Genomic DNA, 19,912 nt, shown 5'->3' on the forward strand with positions numbered 1-19,912 from the left:
CAAGATATAATATGTCTCAGAAGCTACCAAATGAGAGGATAGGGGCTTCAAACTGAGGATAGGCCTCAGAACCTGGCATCATTGGATGGATGACAGGGTTCCATCCCTGTACCTATATGTTGTCTACTCTTCTTGTGAGTTGCTTTCTGGGTAATTTTGAAAAGCAGGATATAAATACAGCCGTACCTTGGAAGTCGAACGCCTTGCCAGTCAAACATTTTGGCTCCTGAATGTCACAAACCCAGAAGCAATTGTGAATATTCTTTGGAACCAGAATGTCCGCCATGACTTCTGCAGCTTCCGATTGGCTGCAGGAGCTTCATGCAGTGATTTCATGCTCTTTATTGCAGCTTGTAAAACAGTGATTGAATTGCCCCCCAAACCTCAGGCTTTTATATACATTATAATGAGTCCCGTCTGATTGGCTGATTCTGCTTCCCTCCTGGAGCCTGACTGGTCTTTTTCTGCAGGCCAATCAGTTGTTGCATTCTAGGATCCAAGCTCACCATGATCAACTCCCGCCCGGAAACCTATGTCCCCACCGTGGAAGGACTTGGCCTCCACAGTCACTTTCAGACTCACTGTTAAGACCGTGTTCGTGGAAGACAATCTTACTTGGCTATGAGTGATTGCCAAAGAAGAATAATACAGAGCTGGTAAGTTTCGACATTTTTAACAGTAATGACTCCCAAAAGAAAGGTCCTGGAGTTTATAAACAAGCAACATCAAGTGGTTTTTTCCTGGGTTTTTGTTTTTTGTTTTAAAAAAAGGTTAAGCAAGAAAAGCAGTCAGCAAATCCACTTTATCAATGAACTCCAAATTCCATTATGGTAAAGCTGCAAAAAGCAGCGTTTTTAGTTCTCTCTTTAAAATCAACAGAGAGGGAACCCAGTGCCAGAGAATTCCAGAGTCAAGATGCCATGATTAAAATGGCCCCATTTCTTAGTGGTATCCAACTCAGAAGGTGAGCAAATCCTCAAAAAAGAAGCTCTCAATAGTTGCAAAATGTAATTTACATACGCTATGTGGGGAACATGGATCATTAAGCGAAATGATATTTAGGTAACCAAGGTTACATTTATGGATGTCTAATTTCCAGATGTACCTCCAGGGTTTCACCAATAAGTGGCATCAAAAGTAAATCTGGAGGTTCTTTCTCGGGAGAACCATCTGAGGAACTGTGAAAGCAGATATAAGATTTCAGTAAGGTGAATGACATTTCTCAGAGGGATGCCACACACCATTAGATTGATATTGAACCTCACCTAAAGCAAAAATTTAAGCAAGCATGGAGATTCTTCTGCTGGCTGAACATCTGAAGAACAATCAGCGAAGCCCAAAGAATGTTGATGAACTAGCATGGCTTTTAAAGGGAGAGTGTCTCAATACTTGCTTTTCAGGGGCGATCCATTAGTCTAAGAGAACTGCCCTCATTTATGATTAATTAAATGAGTGGTCTGCACTGAAGTACTCCTAGGATAGAGGACTTTAGCTCTTCATATATTTGAAATACTTTGTGTGCCCCTCTTCATTGTACAGTACCAACCCAGCTGCTGAGAGCTTCAACAGAGGCCTGACTCTGGCTGCCTCTTGTCTTCTGAAGTGAGGCAACTAGTTTCCAGAGACAGTGGTGACCATCTTTGGAATGCCTTCCTTTCCTTGTTTGATTGGCGTCATTTCTTTATTTCCTTGGGTTTGCAAAGTCATTTAAATAACACATACGGTGTCCAGAGAGAAAAGTCCTGATAACACTTTTCTGTGCAAACTGAACAAAAGCAGCATATAATTTGAGAAGAAAGAAACAGAGAGGTTTTGTCTTTCTTACTTCAGACCTTGTACATAGCAGGGAGACATGCAACTAAAGCATACAGAGGAAAACTTGCAAAATCGGAAGGATAATTATATTCCAGTCTGCACATTTGTCTGGCCTGTAGCCAACAGTGTAGTGAGCATGTTCAGTTACCTGACCTCTCTCTGGCTGAGTTGCTCCTGTACACTGGGACACATATGCAGAGAGGGGAGGTGTGGCACTGACCTCACCAGGGTGTTATCCATCACAGTATGGAACTGTGACTTAAACAGAGGGGGGTCAGGTAGACCCAAATACAGTGGTACCTCGGGTTACATACGCTTCAGGTTACAGATGCTTCAGGTTACAGACTCCGCTAACCCAGAAATAGTGCTTCAGGTTAAGAACTTTGCTTCAGGATGAGAACAGAAATCGTGCTCCGGCAGCACGGCAGCAGCAGGAGGCCCCATTAGCTAAAGTGGTGCTTCAGGTTAAGAACAGTTTCAGGTTAAGTACGGACCTCTGGAACGAATTAAGTACTTAACCTGAGGTACCACTGTATGCCATTCACTACTGACATGACATGAGGTTCAGGTCACACAACACCCAGTTATCTGGGACCGCAGCTCTTGAATTAAATGGGACTTACTTCTGAGTAGACATGCACAGGCTAGCACTGTTGTTGCCTTTGATGCTATTTCATTTGATAATATTGCATTCAGTTTATATGTCTTTGGAATAACTATATATATAGCCTAAGGGTTTGGATTGCATTGAAAAAAATCAATAAAATAAGACACTTGTGTTCTATGAAGCTTTCATTTGGTTCTCAAAGCATTTCCTTGGATAAACAGCCAATCAAGCTGAATTAGTTAAGAAAAAGACACAAGCCATTTCCAGTGGAGAGTGGCAATTGCTGCACAAGAATGTTAACCCTTATTCATTAACGTGCGTAACAGCTGGCTTGTGTTTCTCTCTCCTTTTTTGTGGGTTTGGAAGAAAGCTCATCTGGAGTAGCCTTAGAACTATGTGAATGGGTCATGGTTGGGGTTTCAGCTGGTCTCTGTGACCACAAACCACAACGATAAGGCTTCAGCCAGATCTATCATAGAGGCCTTTTAAAAACAGCCACAAATGATGGGGATCAGTACAGTCTGCTGGCCACAGAATAATAATGTCTAATCATGGTTAACCTTTTCCCCATCTACAAAGCATAACATTCACCCTGTGTAAGGGCCATTAGTGCTACATTTTCCCCCCTGTCTTCTACTGCTCAAGAATATATAAAGTCCAGCACGACACAGGCGTCTCCACACTATACATCTTAGTTGTGAGTCCTGGAAGACCTGTTCCCTGCCTTGCAGGCCTTTTCCCACATGCCCGAATCCAGCTACAACAACTGAGGCTGCTGAAGAGACCAGAGACCATCTTGGCTGTGTGTCCTGGAAAACCAGCTCCCCCAGGCCTTTTCCCCCTTGGCCTGGGAGTTCAGGCCCGGACTGACTCCAGCTACAAAAAGCTGAAGCTGCTGAACAAACACTTGGGCTGGGGTCTTGTTTAGAGCGTTTTGTTGGGGAGGGATGTTGTTGCTGCTGCTGCTGCTGGGTTTTTTTTTTTCATCTTTATTTTAGATCTTCTTGTGATTTATGTGGAGATTTGGTTGTGTATTTTTTTAATATTCTATTTAGTGTTTATGACTACTGTCAGGGAACTGCCATCGGAGAGTCAGGTGGTGGAAGGGCTCAAGGAGGCTAGGAGACCTTCGGATGCTGAGGAAGGAACCAGCAGGGGGAGAGGGAGAGTTCCTGCAGAAACTCAGTCGGAGGAATGGCTCCAAGATGCTTCCAGTGAGAACAGCGGGGAGGGCTCAGGACCTCCGCTGGGGACGCCTATTCCGCGCAGGAAACTGTCACGCAGAGAATCCAGAAGGAGAGTTTCCATCAAGGAACTCTTATGTTGGCGTAAATTCCGGAAGCGCCCACTGACGGATTCTGCCAGCGATTGAGGTAGCCATGCACCCATGGCTCTGCGGACTGGGAGAGTTTAGGAACTGATGGCAAAGCTTTGAGGGCTTAAACGCTTACGCACGAGCAGCCCCCTTTACCCATTACAACTACTTTTGCTACGTTGTAGCTGTGCATTTCTTTTCATGTTGTAAGCCTCCTCCTCAAGCATGGTGTGAAATGTGCAAATACAAATAAAACAATGTATGTATGCATTTCTCCTGTTGCCCTTGCAGTGCTACACAGATGATATTGTGCTACCAGACAGACCTGGGGTATCCAGAAGAGTCATGTAAGAGAGCCAAGCTATGTACTAAAGCTGGGGAAACTTTTTGAGGGCCACATTCCCTCTTGGGAACCTCATGCTGGTGGTGTGCATAACGGAAGCTATCAGTGGGTGGGATTGAAGACAAGAAAAAGTGGGAGCACCCCATTTTCTACCTTTCTGCCTGCCCATTGTCTCCCTCTCTCCTTCCCTACTTAGTGGGATGCCAGAAAAGAGGCAGAACACTTTTATCAGAAACCTGAACTATTACATCCTCTTCAAATTAGGCTGAGGGCTTCATGCAAAGGGCATTTCAGGTACCCTGGAGCACTGTGGAGAATTCAAAATGGCGGACTGTCTTCACCTGCCACAGGAAGTCACAGAGCCAGGTCAATCCTGGTGGGCTCTGAGGGGGTGCTGTGCCACCTGTGCTTGTTCAGGATTATACCAGGCACTGATCCTTGGCTTGACTACCGTGTAACAACTAGGACATTTTTTTTACTTTTATGGTTTTTTTCAGTAACGTTGCAGTTTTTTTCTTATGTGATTTTGTAATTCTCCATGGGTTTCGTTTTGGAAAACCACATTAAGTCTCACCTAGGAAGGTGGTATTAAACAGATAAATCTGTGTCCTGTCCCCCCCATCTATGACCTGAAATGGTACAGTCCAATGCTAGTTCTTTCCTCCTTCCACCTGCTGCTTGCGAGAACATTCCTTACAAATAAAAATGTCATTCTTGTGCTTGTGAAAAAGTGTTTCTATATGGAGATTGCCCTCTTCTAATCCTGTTTCTCTTTCTCTCTCCTTCTCTGAGTGTTGTTATTATAAACATCATTGGGGAAGTCATTTCACTGACTGGACCCAACGGGAGTCTGACGCTCTTATTTTGACCGGCTGTTTATTGTGCCTGTAGCTGACTAACTTACCGTATCAAAAATACAGTTTTGCAAAATAGACACAGATGACAAACAGAAAAATCACAGGAAAGAGACAGTATGGGTATGGAGCACACTCGAGTCTCAACTAGGTGTACTTCAAAAGCTCATTATAATCAGCAAACGAAATCTTAGCATCGACTGTCATCTACTTTGAGCTATTTCATCTTTTCAAGACTCTCTCATCCTGTGACATCTTCTAAAACAGCAGGAACCCCCGTCTTGTGCTTCAGCTGTCCAACACACAACTCTCAGGTGGAACTATAATCTTTTCCCCAGATCCAAAGTCCTCCGGTTCCATTGCTCATTTTTATGATAAGCCACCCTAGAACACTTGTCCAGGAAGTAGACACCCCGTGTGGAATCAGCAAGAGGAATTGCATTCTTAATTATGCTCTATTTATTCAAATGGAAGAGTAAGGGATGACATCTGCAACTTTGATGAAACAGTGGAGGCTGGTCCAGTAGCACAAATGGGGTGTTGCCCCACCAACCTCAGTTTGTTCTCAGCCAGCCCCCACCTACCTTATTCTTATTTACAACCAGACCAGGTTGTCAACTTCCTCCGCCTTAGTCCCTTGTAGAACTCAGCAGGGAGGAAAATGATGGCAACACTAGCATTGGTTGACTTTGCCTGTCATTCACTCTGGCTCCACCTTCTGTTGGCCTCCATGCGTTCCACTCTACAAGTTCCATTGAGCACCAGCCATCACTGTTTGCCTCAGTGTCACATAATCGGAAGGCAAGCTCACATAGTTGAATTTTCCCTTATCTGACTCCCCTTATCCACCCTGTACCCAGCCCAAAAGTATTTCCAGAGACTCTCTCACCAAATATTGTGGATTTTGTCTCACACGGTTTCAGAATCACCTGAAATTGGGCAGAAGAGTGTTGAGGATCCAATTCCACCCTATCATGGAGGCCCCTTAAATCACAGCCAAAAAATGTTCGATGGGAAGGACCCCCTCCCTCTTTCTCTCTACACAGACACCCACACATGCAAACACATACTGTATATATGGAGTGTCTTCCACATGCACATCATTGGATACAACCAAATGGTGAAATTTGAAGTCCAATGATCCCCCCCCCCCCAGACAGCAGAATCCAGTGAGGAAGTTATGGCCTTCAATGTACCACTTCTGGCTTCAGGGATTTGATCACACATTTGAGTCCTTTTCAGGCTTTCAAAAAAACCCTTCCACATAGAAAACTAGCTATAGGGTTGCCATATTTTTTGGGCAAAGATGTTGAGGTTTTTTATTGTTTTTTAGTTTTGTTGAGCTTTTTGGGCAAAATCGCAAACAACAACAACAATGTTTTTGAGCTTTTTTTAAAATGGAAACACTGCACAAAGAGCACTGCCGACACGGGCTGCCATACATCCAGTGGCGTAGCGTGGGGGGTGCGGGGGGGCCGGCCGCACCAGCCGCAACACCTGGGGGTTAGGGTTAGGGGGCGCAAATCCACGGGTTAGGGGGCGCAAATTGCTTGCTTTGCCCCGGGTGCTGACAACCCATGCTACGCCACTGCATACATCCACATTTGCCCAGACATTTGCCCAATTTCCACCCAGTAACTGCTGCTCACGGCAGTGTTCCAGATATGTCCAGGAAAATCAGGACGTATGGCAACTAGCAGTGCAGGGAGAAGGGCTGGACCTCATCTTCCTGAGATGTTATTTTTCTATGCACAGGGCAGGGGGCCATTTTTTGAGAGGAGCATTCAAACACATTAAATGTCGCTGTTAGTACCGCCCAGGACTAGCTTCACCATTTGACTCTGCTGAATGAATAAAGTGCATAATAATAACAATAACAACAACAATAATACTTTGAGGGAACAGAATTCACCGGAATTTGCCTTAGATGTTAAGGTAGACTCACAGGAGAAGAGAAAAAGATATAAGGAGGGAGGGAGGGAGATTGTTTTCAGACGTTGCCCCCTCACTTGCCATCTCATTTCCTCTAAGCTTAGAAATAATGTCAGATAAGCCTTTCACATGTATTCTGGAGTGGCTGCATGTTTAAATACATTTGACAATATGCAGCAAAATCCTCTTTCAATACGCCGGGCGGCAGACAAACAGCAAAAGGGTAGTTCTCCATGTCTGTAAATACAGCAAAGCCGGCGTGTGTGCCGCACAAACTGACCTTTGTGGAATTGTTCAAATTTGGCAATGAAATTGATAGATTTACATGATGCATATGCAGCCAGCCGCTCTGTCTTCGTGTCCTTGTGCTCATTATAAAAGGCACGGACACCGCGCTTGGTTTATAGAGGGATGATAAAATGCCCCATGGCACCTGGGCTCCCTGCAGAGCTCAGAAGATTTATCTGCCTTTAGATGAGGCACTCTTCACATTGGGACCGTTCCCTTGCCATCTCCCCACTGGTGAACTTAAAGCCTGGACTTAAAGGGATCACTTATCTGGCTGGGAGAATAATTTAGTCGCTGTCCACTCTAGGCTTTGTCCTCCCAGGCCTGTATTTTAATAAAGGACATCAGTTTACTCAATTGTGCTGAATTGTGATTTGGGGGGTTTGTGATTTAAGCCAGACGGGGTCTAATGGCTGTTTTATCTCGGCAAGGCCCAGCTTTTCCTGGGAAGGAGCGGGCGGGGGAGGGGCACGGGCTTTGCCTGCTCTCTCTGCTAATGTACATATATAGACCAAAGACCTTGGAGAAGGGTACATGGCTGACACCTGATTGGAAGCAGAGGGGTAGCAGTAAATCCATGCCACACTCTTGTTTCCCTGAGCCACAGCAGATGAATATTGCATTCGTTTGCAAAGCATATTGAGCATGGGAAAAACCTTTTTGGGTGAAAGAATTTCTAACAGAGGTGCTATTTAAGACCCTCTTCTTTGGATCGGTGTTTTGGAAACCTGTGTTGTAAGCAGGGCTTTCCCCCCCCAGCCAGAACTTGCCAGAACTCAGTTCCGGCACCTATCAGGCCTTTGCCATTATAACAGAACATGGTGAGTTCTGGTGCCTCATTTTCTAGAAAAATAGCACGGGTTGGATGTCTTGTGCATAAGGAAGCTTGCTTCTCCATGGACCTCTCCCTCCATGGTTTGAGGGGAAATAATGATGATGGAGTCTTGCAGGACCTTGCATGCTTAAGAAATTTGCAACAAAGGTCCGTATAGTTAAAGTTATGGTTTTCCCAGTAGTGATGTATGGAAGTGAGAGTTGGATCATAAAGAAGGCTGATTGCTGAAGAATTGATGCTTTTGAGTTATGGTGCTGGAGGAGACTCTTGAGAGTCCCATGGACCGCAAGAAGGTCAAACCTCTCCATTCTTAAGGAAATGAGCCCTGAATGCTCACTGGAAGGACAGGTCCTGAAGCTGAGACTCCAATACTTTGGCCACCTCATGAGAAGAGGAGATTCCCTGGAAAAGACCCTGATGTTGGGAAAGATGGAGGGCACAAGGAGAAGGGGACGAAAGAGGATGATATGGTTGGATAGTGTTCTCGAAGCTACCAGCATGAGTTTGACCAAACTGCGGGAGGCAGTGGAAGACAGGAGTGCCTGGTGTGCTCTGGTCCATGGGGTCATGAAGAGTCGGACACGACTAAATGCCTAAACAACAACTACAACGTTTTTCTGCAACCTCCAGTTCATGAAAGTTCATGGCACTACCAGTGTGTTCATCTTTAAGGTTCTGCAGTACTCTTCAGTTGAATTTGCTGCACCTACCTCTCTGGTTTGGAGCAATTAGCAAGAAATGCATAAAGAGCAAAGCAGGCCTATGTTGAAGATTTTCAGCATGAAAAGGGGAAATTGAGGAACCTGACATTTTCTCTGAAAGAATCCCGCTTATTTTTTCAGAAAACCAAAACAAAAACAGCTATTTCAGTCCTGCTATCCAAGGGCTCAAAAAGAAGACACTATAGCAGGGGTGGGCAAATGGATTTTCCAAATGGTGTTGAACTCTTAACTCCAGCCAGCATGCTCAACGGTCAAGAACTTAAGAAAATACCTCCTGTATCAGGGCAAAAGCCTCATCTAGTTTGACAACCTGTTTTCACAGTGGAAAACCAGATACCTGTGGGAAGCTCACAAGATAATGGTATTCAGATGCATACTGGTTCTGACGACAATACAGTCCTACACAGCCAGGGGCACCAATTTGAATAAAATATTGGGGGCAGGAGCAGATAGAAAGGCAGGCAGAGGATTGCACATAACCTCAGATATTTTATTTGCATTATTAGGGTTGAACTAAAATGGCGCACTCAACTTCATTCTCCAGGCCATTGCTAATTTTATTTCTCTAAATTACACTTGGATTGAATATTCTCCAGTTGCGTATTTGAGAAGTGGGTGGCATCTAGCAATTCTGCTGGAGTATAAATGTATCCTGACAAACAAATTGAGAGAATATTTATATTTCTCCGTTGCAGTTCAATGCCATTGTTTTCCCCACACTTTTGCAGTGCCCCCTTCCCCACCCATTCTTCTTCTGCCTCTATACAGTGAATAGGAATACTTTACAACACAAGTAACAGCCAATCGGGATTGGTTGATGTCACTGAGGGTAACTAGGAAGTGAGCCAAATAAGGGCGATTTGCTAATACTGAATATTTATAACCCACCTGGAGAGGCAATGTAAAGAAATAACTTGAGGAGCCATTTTTTAAAAAAGAAAAGAAAAAGAAATCAGTAAAAAAAAAAAAGAAGGGGAGATTTTTCAGCAGTGCCATCAGTGTTTGCAAAAAAACTGTGAGTAGTGTTGGCGCAGCTCCAATTTAAATATATGCAAATTTTAAAATGCCTAATCACTGGCATTGGAGCTGAGCAAAAATAAAATCAACTGTGAGGGGGGAAAAACACCCCAATCAGGATGATTAAAAATCAGCTTGGGAACAAGTCTGTTGTTTCACAGCATACTTTTTAAAATAAAAACTTATTCTCTCTCTCTTTAATGGATGTATATTTATTATGGGATGGTGCCTTTTGATCCTGCATGACCTGGCTTGGCCCCCCTTTTTTCTTTTAATTTTAATGTGAGAAAGTTGAGTTCTGCTCCCAGGTGGACACCTCCGAGGTATTAATGTCTCAACAGACTAGTGTTCTGTGGTCTTTTATCCCCCTAGTGCTTGGAGACAGATCTTTGTGCTATATAGCCAGAGACGATATGGGGGGCGAATTACAAATTGCCTGTTGGTTGTGAAACATTTATGTTCTTTGTGGAATGGGGGCGGCAAGAGCTGAGAGAGAGAGAGAGAGCACGAAAAATGGCTGCTGGAGTTCCCCAAAGCCTAAGTTAGGAAGACCTAAAATTGGTGTCTCTCTCTGTGTGTGCTTCTTCTGCCTGACTAAAGCTTGCTGTGCAAAGACTCGTGGCTGATCCATTCTAAGGGCGTTTCCAAACTCTTGGACTGGTGGGCTGCACATGCTCTGAAGGAGATTTCGAAGTGCAAGGGGTCTGAATGGATTCAGAAACAACTCTTTACTGCTCAAACACTGGCAGGTTTTTTCCTTACCGCACAGAGTCCTTTGTGTGCCTGCGTGTCTAGGTGTTTGCTCCAGGATCATTATTATTATTATTCAAACTCCCCCCAACAAAAGCTGATGCTCAGAGGCCGCCCATAATTTAAGTACACATGACAGGTAACTAACATGGTGAAATAAAGCATAAAATAAATAATTATAGCCATAGGAATCCAACACCCATGCTAGCATAAAACAATTTATGGGTAGAGGACTTGAACTGGGCCCCAAAGATCAGTCCACAGCATTCACATATTTTGTTAGCAAAGTGCCCCATCAAGTTGGGGTGTGTGTGTGTGTGACTGAATGCCAGGGACTAGTGAATATGCCAATGCTGGTTTCTCATTTTTACAAATCTTAAGCCCAGTTCATCACATTTCGACATCAGTTTGCAATTTTTATGTTAGAAAAGAAAATCCTCATGAAAATTCAACAGCATTTAGTGCATTTGTCTCCCAATATGCACATTTTTGGAAAAAGCAATTTTGCCTAACACAATGCATCTCTGCATCTTATTTTCACTAATATATGCATTTATATGCACAGTTTACCCTATGGATTTTTGTACACATTACTTGGCTGGAGAATTGCACCGCAAAATTCGGAGAAGGGAAAATTTTGAAGAATGGCTGTGCTTCAGTTCACATATTGGTTTAGAAAGTAAGGATTGGGTTAGTTTATCTTTCAGTGTGAACTGAACTTTTATTTCTATTTATTTTATTTATTAAATTTGTATACCACCCTTTGTCTGTAGATTTCAAGGTGGTTCACAGCACAGAAATACAAGATAAAACCCACAAAATACTTAATAAAAACAAGAACAAAAACAAACCAATAACCCCCTCCCTTGACAAACGCATTCAAAAGGTTATATGATGATAATCCGGACTGGAGAAAGTTTACGATTTATCTGGAAAATATTTGTGATGAACAGACAATGCTAGTTGGATTTAAAGAGGCTTTGTGATGAGAAAGGGTATTGTAAAGAGATATTGAGATGTAAGGATATTAAAAACTGGCAATATGTTATAAAGGAAATGCGGAATAAATATAAACACATGAGGATTGTGGGAGGAGCTGGTGGAAGTCAAAAACTTGTAAATTGTTGAATATGGTTGTGTTTGAACAATTTGTAAAAGAATTTTTTTAAAAAAATTAATAATAATAAAAAAAGATAATTCGCCAAAGGCCTGGTGGAAGAGGAACATTTTTGCCTGGTACCTAAAGGTGTATAGTGAAAGCACCAGTTGAACCTCCCTGGGGAGAGCATTCCTCAAATGAGGAGCCACTGCAGAAAAGGCCCATTCTTGTGTTGCCACTCTCCAGACCTCTCGTCTGACAGCACAGAGGTCGATGCGGTGCAAATGCTCTAAGGGAGCTGAACGAGTGCTCCTACTGATGTATTTGCACCACATCAACCCCGCTGCCACCTCGCCCCATCCCTCCTGGCAAGCAAAAACAACCCACCTGATGGGAAGTTTGTGCGCAGGTACACCCACCTGGCAAACCACTTCCAGGCATGGAGCCCCATGGGAGATGTATTTTCCCCAAGGGCTGCTGTGAGAGCAGGAAAAGAACCTCTTGTTTGAGGCTGGCATTTAAGAGCCCCGGAAGTTCATATCCAAAGTTGGCTTGGGCAAAGCTGCCCTATTCTTTTCTAACACTCCGGAATACCGTTTCACAGACTAAGCCACTTAGAAGGGTAAGCCAAGCAAGAAACTGGAGTCTAAATGGCCCATATACCTCAGGTTACCCTTTCATTCCAATGTGCCATTTTTATTTATTTTTAACCAGACATGGAGATAAAGAGTTGATTAAAAGCTTTAAAGTGTTCTTTGTTAAATTCTTTATGTGGGGTATCTCCTCAGATAAACCATCTGAGCTTTACGCCGAAGCACTGGGAAGCACGAAGCAAGTCGCTCAGTTAGTACAATTTTAAAACACAAAGGAGCTGCACCGTTGAACATCAACAGAAACATTCTTCAGGAAGGTATTCTTTTATATACATATAATGTGTTTTCTTTGTTAGGCTATCGGAACGATCAAGCTTTCAACGCCTTGCAGAACTGTCTGCGATTGTGCCTTTATTTTAGTGCGCATATTTACAGCTTTGACAAATAAATGGAGGGGGGAAATCCTGAAAAGTGTATATTCTTTCTCCTTTGTCCTCGGTCCTGAGAAGCACGGAGGAGCTCATCGCAAAGATGAGAGGGCACCAGGCGGCGCGGATGGAATCACCTCAGCAATCAAGGAAACAAATTGGTCGACAGAATCTCTTCCGTCTTAACAAGAAGGATTTGTATCTTATTACTTATCCATTTACATTTCTAACCCACACTATCCCAAAGCCTATAGACAGGATTGCAGTATTATTATTATTATTATTATTATTATTATTATTATTATTATTAAAAAAACCAATTACAATTTTTTAAAATAAAAAAATACTAAACTCAAGTTAGTGAACTAAACTTCTGATAAGATGCTCTCTGCAGAAAGCCCCTCAATACATTTCGGCTCTCTAAAACGTATGCCTGGAGCACTGTAAGAGAATCTTAAGTGCAGTATAAATAGTTCTTTTTTATTCCGTTTATTGCAACTTCACGTGTTGTGGATATATTATTTTGATGTGTCTTCCGTTTATATATTTATCTGTTTCAATTATTGTAGCACTGAGTTTTTATAGTTCATACTCAGTTTTCTGGATTTTTGTATTCTTGTTTCTCCCTGTCTTTTTCACTTTAAGGTTCAACTCCATTTTTTTGGCAATGGATAAGAGGCCACCATCATGGACAATATCCGTGGAGTTAATATTGTTTAAAGAGAACCATGAGCCCAAACTGTTCTTAAATCAGTGGCTGGTTCTTTAAAACAATAACCCTCTCACTAGCAGTAATGCATTTACGTGCGTTTTTAGACACACTGAAAATTGTTTCTGACACATTAGCAGGGAAATAAATGTATGGAGATTTCCTTGGATGTTCTCCGCTATTAGAGCAGGGCTGATGCTTTGAGCTGGAAACATGCTTGTTGATTTCCTTCTTGTAATTAATGCCAGCAACATTTCCATTAAATGCTTCTGCATGCCTCTTGGAGCTATGTGGGTCTCGGCGGCAGGTTGTGGATCTGAGGGGCATATGTGAGGCATTTTTATACACTTTTTCATTTCACATCCCCTGACTTTTGCTGAATGGTTTTCGCAGCCATCGGTGAGCAATAATAAACCTCACCACGTCCCAGGCTTCACAGAGACACAACATCTCCCTATTTTCTTTTTATAGGATTAGGGTTTTTTTAAAAAGAAAGAAAGATACAGTTTGATATAAACATATACCATAGATAGGTATTTCTGGGTGCAATAACAAATAAAAGGACCGGTACCAAAAGTTGAAGTAGCTCCATGAGAAGTATATTTATTTGTTGTTGTTGTTTAGTCGTTCAGTTGTGTCCAACTCTTCGTGACCCCATGGACCAGAACACACCAGGCACTCCTGTCTTCCACTGCCTCCCGCAGCTTGGTCAAACTCATGTTTGTAGCTTTGAGAAAAACTGTCCAACCATCACGTTCTCTGTCGTCCCCTTCTCCTTGTGCCCTCAATCTTTCCCAACATCAGGGTCTTTTCCAGGGAGTCTTCTCTTCTCATGAGGTGGCCAAAGTATTGGAGCCTCAGGATCTGTCCTTCCAGTGAGCACTCAGGGTTGATTTCCTCCAGAATGGATTGGTTTGATCTTCTTGCAGCCCATGGGACTCTCAAGAGTCTCCTCCAGCACCATAATTCAAAAGCATCAATTCTTTGGCGATCAACCTTCTTTGCGGTCCAGCTCTCACTTCCATATATCACTGGGAAAACCATAGCTTTAACTATACAGTTAAGGTGATGTCTCTGCTTTTAGTATATTTATAGAGGACCCCTGACCATTAGGTCCAGTCGTGATCGACTCTGGGGTTGGGGCGCTCATCTCGCTTTATTGGCCAAGGGAGCCGGCGTACAGCTTCCAGGTCATGTGGCCAGCATGACTAAGCTGCTTCTGGCGAACCAGAGCCGTTTACCTTCCTGCCGGAGCAGTACCTATTTATCTACTTGCACTTTGATGTGCTTTCGAACTGCTAGGTTGGCAGGAGCCGGGACCGAGCAATGGGAGCTCACCCCGTCGCGGGGATTTGAACGGCCAACCTTCTGATCGGCAAGTCCCTGGCTCTGTGGTTTAACCCACAGCACCACCCGCGTCCCTAGTATATTTATACTTTGATGTAAATATATGGGCTTGGATCTCAAGACAAGTTCACAGAATTAAATTTCTGAAGATAAGTTCACAGAATGAGATTTCCCATTCCCTGCAACCAGTCACCTGGTTGTCCCCCCTGCCCCAATCTCTGAAAGGTCGTTTCCCACCTAATGTGTCATGGAGGGCTGCTGGGAGAGGAAGCAGTCACTCCAAATTGAGCAAAGGTCTCCCCATCTTTGGGCAATTCTTGCTGCGTAGTCCTCCAGAACCCCTATTCTACAGTACATGGTCCAAAACAACCCACTGAATCTCTGGAGAGGGCTTTCTTTCTTCATGGAAGGGAAGAAAACAGGAATAGCTGGAGGAGGGATGGACAACTTCTGCTCTGTGAATATCATTATTTTCCTTCCTCATAGGAGCCAAGTCATAATCTACAGAGAGCAGCTATTGTGTTGTATGTAATGGAAGGAGCGTTGGGCTTTGCCTGGGAGACCCAGGTTCCAATTGAACTATTACCTGGAATCAAATCCAAGCTTAGTGGGTGACTCTGGACTACCCACCACTTCCCATTCTAACATATCCCATAGGGTTGCTGTAACAGTAAGTTGCATATGGTAAGGATGTATATCACGCATGAACAGGCTTCAGGCTTGTGGGATCTAACTTAACAGCTTTTTAACCTTGACACCAGCCAAACTTAGCAGTAGAGATGTAAGGAGGCACCACTTCTCATTCTGCCTTGCAACCCATGCAATGCAACGCTGTTTCCATTCCACTGCTGTTCTCATTCTGCCACTGATAACATTATTCATCTCACAGTCCATAGCAAAATTACGTAACTCACATAGCATGCACAATTAATAGCATAAAGCACCTTAGTTATGTAAGTTATACTGTCATGATGTTATCCCTCCCCATTCCTTTCAGCGGAAAGGAAACACAATGCAAACGGCAGGAGCGCATAATCAATGATGTATTGTTTGTGGGCTGATAGCAACATCAGCAAATACAGTCATACCTCAGGTTACAGCTCCTTCAGGTTGTGTTTTTTCGGGTTACAGACCACTGAAACCTGGAAGTACCAGAATGGGTTACTTCCAGGTTTCGGCAGTTGTGCATGCACAGAAGTGCTAAATCACGCTTTGCACATGCGCAGAAGCACTGAATCACAACCTGCGCGTGCACAGACGTGTGTTGCGAATGCAACTCTCAGGACCAGTGTTATATGGTCTCGGCCACCACTCCCAGTTATCAGTCTAGCTGCCGCATTCTGGATTAATTGCAGATTAATTTTAACTTTCAACATAAGGTGAGATGCGGCAGTGTTAGTTTCTGTTTGCCACTGAGCAGTGCTTTGGAGTCACAAGACTCTGTTTACATTCCACACATTCCATACTGTTGGAATGTGGACGTTAGTGATTTCCTGTTCCTGGAACAAAGGAACAGGAAACCACTAACGTCACATCCGTCTCTCGTCTCCTGTGAGACTTCCAATAGTATGGAATGTGTGGAATGTAAACAGAGTCTTGTGACTCCAAAGTACTGCTCAGTGGCAAACAGAAACTAATAGGCAATGCCTACCCTGAATTCAAAGAATTGTTCTCCCTCATACAAAGCGAAGGGGGAAGATGGTGTGCAGAAATCACAGATGGGGAAGCAAACCGTCATGACCCTCCCTGCCATGAATGGAGACACTTCTATGCAGCAGCACTATGACTCTGTCCATCCTGCTCAGTGGTGTCTCCACTGTCTGGCATCAGCTGTTCATAGTTTCAGGCAAGGTTTCCTCCCATCCCTACCTGGAGACGCTGGGTATTGAACCTGGAGCCTTCAGCACGCAGAGCAGATGCTCTACCACAGAGCTATGGCCCTTCCCTTAACTCTCAACACTTTTTGTTTTGTAAGGGAAGACATAGAAGTGCAACTTGATGAAGCCAAACCACCCCATCATTCACGGGTAGTTTCTGATGCCCAGGGGGAAGAGGGTCGAGGACCACAAGACCTCTTTTCATCATTCCAGACAGACCTGCGTGTGTCCCGAGCAAGGCTCTTTAGTCATGTTGAAAGTTAAATTAATGTTTTTAATTATTTCAGTTTTGGCAGAAAAAAACCCATAAATTGATTTTTTTTTTAATCACGTGCATATTTCTTGAGCATTAGTTAATGCTTGACCTTTGCAGAGAAAGGGCAAAATATTAGTGTTTGACTAAAGTTATTAACCATGTGTGCATTCCTCCCACCCCCTTTTGTTCTTATTTTAATTGCCACTGTATTTGGGAAATAAAATGTTGTAATGGAAATGCAGACAACCCTGTTGCTTTGCCCCCTTAAGCTGTCTGACATAAAGTAGAATGCGCCCCCCCCCCTAATATTGAAGCAACAGAGGGAGTAAAAAAAGGGTTGGTGAGAATATAGAATTTATAATAATTGTTATCCAGTAAACTATTAAATCGCTTTTTGAATCGCAGATGTTTTAATACAAGTAAGATGAACCTTTGCTTGGCCTTATAGTTCACATAATCCCTACCTCTTTCTTTTTATCCTTCTGGTATAAGCAGATGGAATACTGGAATCTCAAATTACTATTCTCCCTTTTCTAGCAGTGCCATATTTTCAGCCTGACGAGGTCTTCTAATTGTTTGATTGTCCTATTCACTTCTTTACCGCTTCATCTTTAGATGAGTGTAATGCTATATTCTTCCTTTCCAATGCGGCGATTGGGGGATGAAGTCATATTGTGAAGGAGGGGAGAGTGGACCTCGGTTGTTATTCATCTATCAGGACTTTCTAAAGCAAGGTGTGTCACTGCTGCAAGCAGTGTCAGGATTACATACTTGACATGTGCATGAGAACATTATGGAGGATGGGGTTTTCATTGTTAATAAGCATTTGCTAGATACTGCAATAATAATAATAATAATAATAATAATAATAATAATAATAATAATAATAAATTATTTATACCCCACCAACCTGGCTGGGTTTCCCCAGCCACTCTGGGCAGCCCCCACCAGAATATTAAAAACACGATAAAACATCAAACATTAAAAACTTCCCTAAACAGGGCTGCCTTCAGATGCCTTCAAAAAGTCAGATAGTTGTTTTATTTCCTTGACATCTGATGGGAGGCCGTTCCACAGGGCGGGCGCCACTACTGAGAAGGCCCTCTGCCTGGTTCCCTGTAACCTCATTTCATGCAGTGAGGGAACCGCCAAAAGGCCCTCAGCACTGGAACTTGGTGTCCGGGCTGAACGATGGGGGGTGGAGACACTCCTTCAGGTATACTGGGCCAAGGCCATTTAGGGCTTAAAAGGTCAGCACCAACACTTTGAATTGTGCTCAGAAATGTACTGGGAGTCAAAGTAGGTCTCTCAGGATCGGTGTTATATGGTCACTCCCAGTCACCAGTCGCATTCTGTATTAATTGCAGATTTATTTTTAAATAGCCACATTAAACCCCAGCCAGTAACCTGGCAACTGCATTTTGGACCAACTGAAATGTCCAAGTCGGGGGCTCCCCCCCCCCATACAGCACAGTGCAATAACCCATCCTGGAAGTTATTGGAGCATGAAGTACCATGGCTAAGTCATTTTCTTCCAAAAGGGGTTGTAGCTGGCGAGTCAGCCATTGCTGGCAAATGGCACTCATAGCCATTAAGGCCATGTAGGCCTCAAGGGACAGTACTGATTTGAGGAACACACAGATGTGACAGACCTGCTTCTTCCAGGGGAGTACAAGCCCATCTAGGATAGTCTGTCTCCCTACCTCCCAGACAGGGGACACATAAGACCTCTGCCTTTTCAGGATTCAGTCTCAATTTTATTGGGCCACATCCAGCCCATCATTGCCTTCAAACACTGATCTAACACCTCGGTTGCTGCTCCCAGATCTGATGGAACAGAGAGATAGAACTGAGTGTCATCTACATACTGATGACATCTGAAATCTCCTGATGAAAGCTCTCTCAGATGCTTCATATAGCATGGCGGACAAGATGGAATCCCACAGGACAATTCCCATGGCCCTGAACAGTAGCTTCCCATTACTACTTTCTGAAAATGGTCCTAGAGGTAGGAGCAAAACCATTGATGCACAGTTCCTCCAACCTCAACCTCCCAGAGATGTTCTAGAAGGATACTGTGGTCAATAGTATCAAAAGCTCTGAGAGATCAAGGAGAATGAGCTACGTCACATGTATCTCTGGCCCAATAAATGCCAACAACCAGGCTGGTTTCAGTGCCATGGTCAGACCAGCACTAGCAGTGGGCAGAGGCCAGAGCCAAAATTGTTTGGCCCCGAGCCACCCCCTTTACTCTCTCCTGCTGCCACCCCCATTTAGGGGGACTCAGTAGAGAAAATGGGAAGCCATTCCTGGAGACCTATAGAGGAAACGTACATGGGTGACATGTCTCCAAAAGACTGATTTAGAAGAGCGTAACAACTATGGGAAGGTCCTACAGTTGATTGGTAGATCAGATCCTTATGAAAACCTGCCAGCAGTTAATGCAAATTTATCTTCAAAAACACATTTTGTATGCCATTTTTTATTCATTTACACATTTTTGCAAGCAGTTTTCCTTAATGTAATGTAGTTTTTCATGTTATTTTCACGAATATATAAATTTTGCATGTACTTTCCCCAAATATATGCTCTTTCTTTTTTTTGTTTGTACACATGGGTTGGAGAACTACATCACAAAATTCAGGCAAGTGCAACTTTTGAAGGATGGCAGTGTTTCTGTTAGCATATTGGTTCAATAAGTGCAAATTAGGTACTTTCACAAAATTAGTGCCTCCCCTCAATATTAGCAAGAGTGATCAGGCTCCTCTTTTGTCATGATCCAGCCTGTCTGTGTTCCCCAATGCATTTTCCCCTTTCTTCGGTTACTCACAATATATTAGATTTCTACTCGAACTGATGGCAGCAAATGATGTGACCTACATGCATAAAAAAGGGTGGTCTCTTTGAGGGGTGTCCTTCACACCTCATTCAAATTTAAAAGAGGAGTTAAAAAACAAACAAAAACAGACAGCCTTCATCCTCGGAGCACCTTCTCCTATTTTTTTGTTTTCAGATCTTGCAGTTGAGCAGAGTGACAAGAAATGCCCTTTGCACAGGCAGCAACTGTGAGAAAAACACACACCGTTTCCTGTTTGGATGAGGTACAACACACTTCATTTGGTTGT

The sequence above is a fragment of the Podarcis erhardii genome (assembly GCF_964252035.2).
Source record: "Podarcis erhardii genome assembly, chromosome: 1".
Lineage (NCBI taxonomy): Eukaryota > Metazoa > Chordata > Lepidosauria > Squamata > Lacertidae > Podarcis > Podarcis erhardii.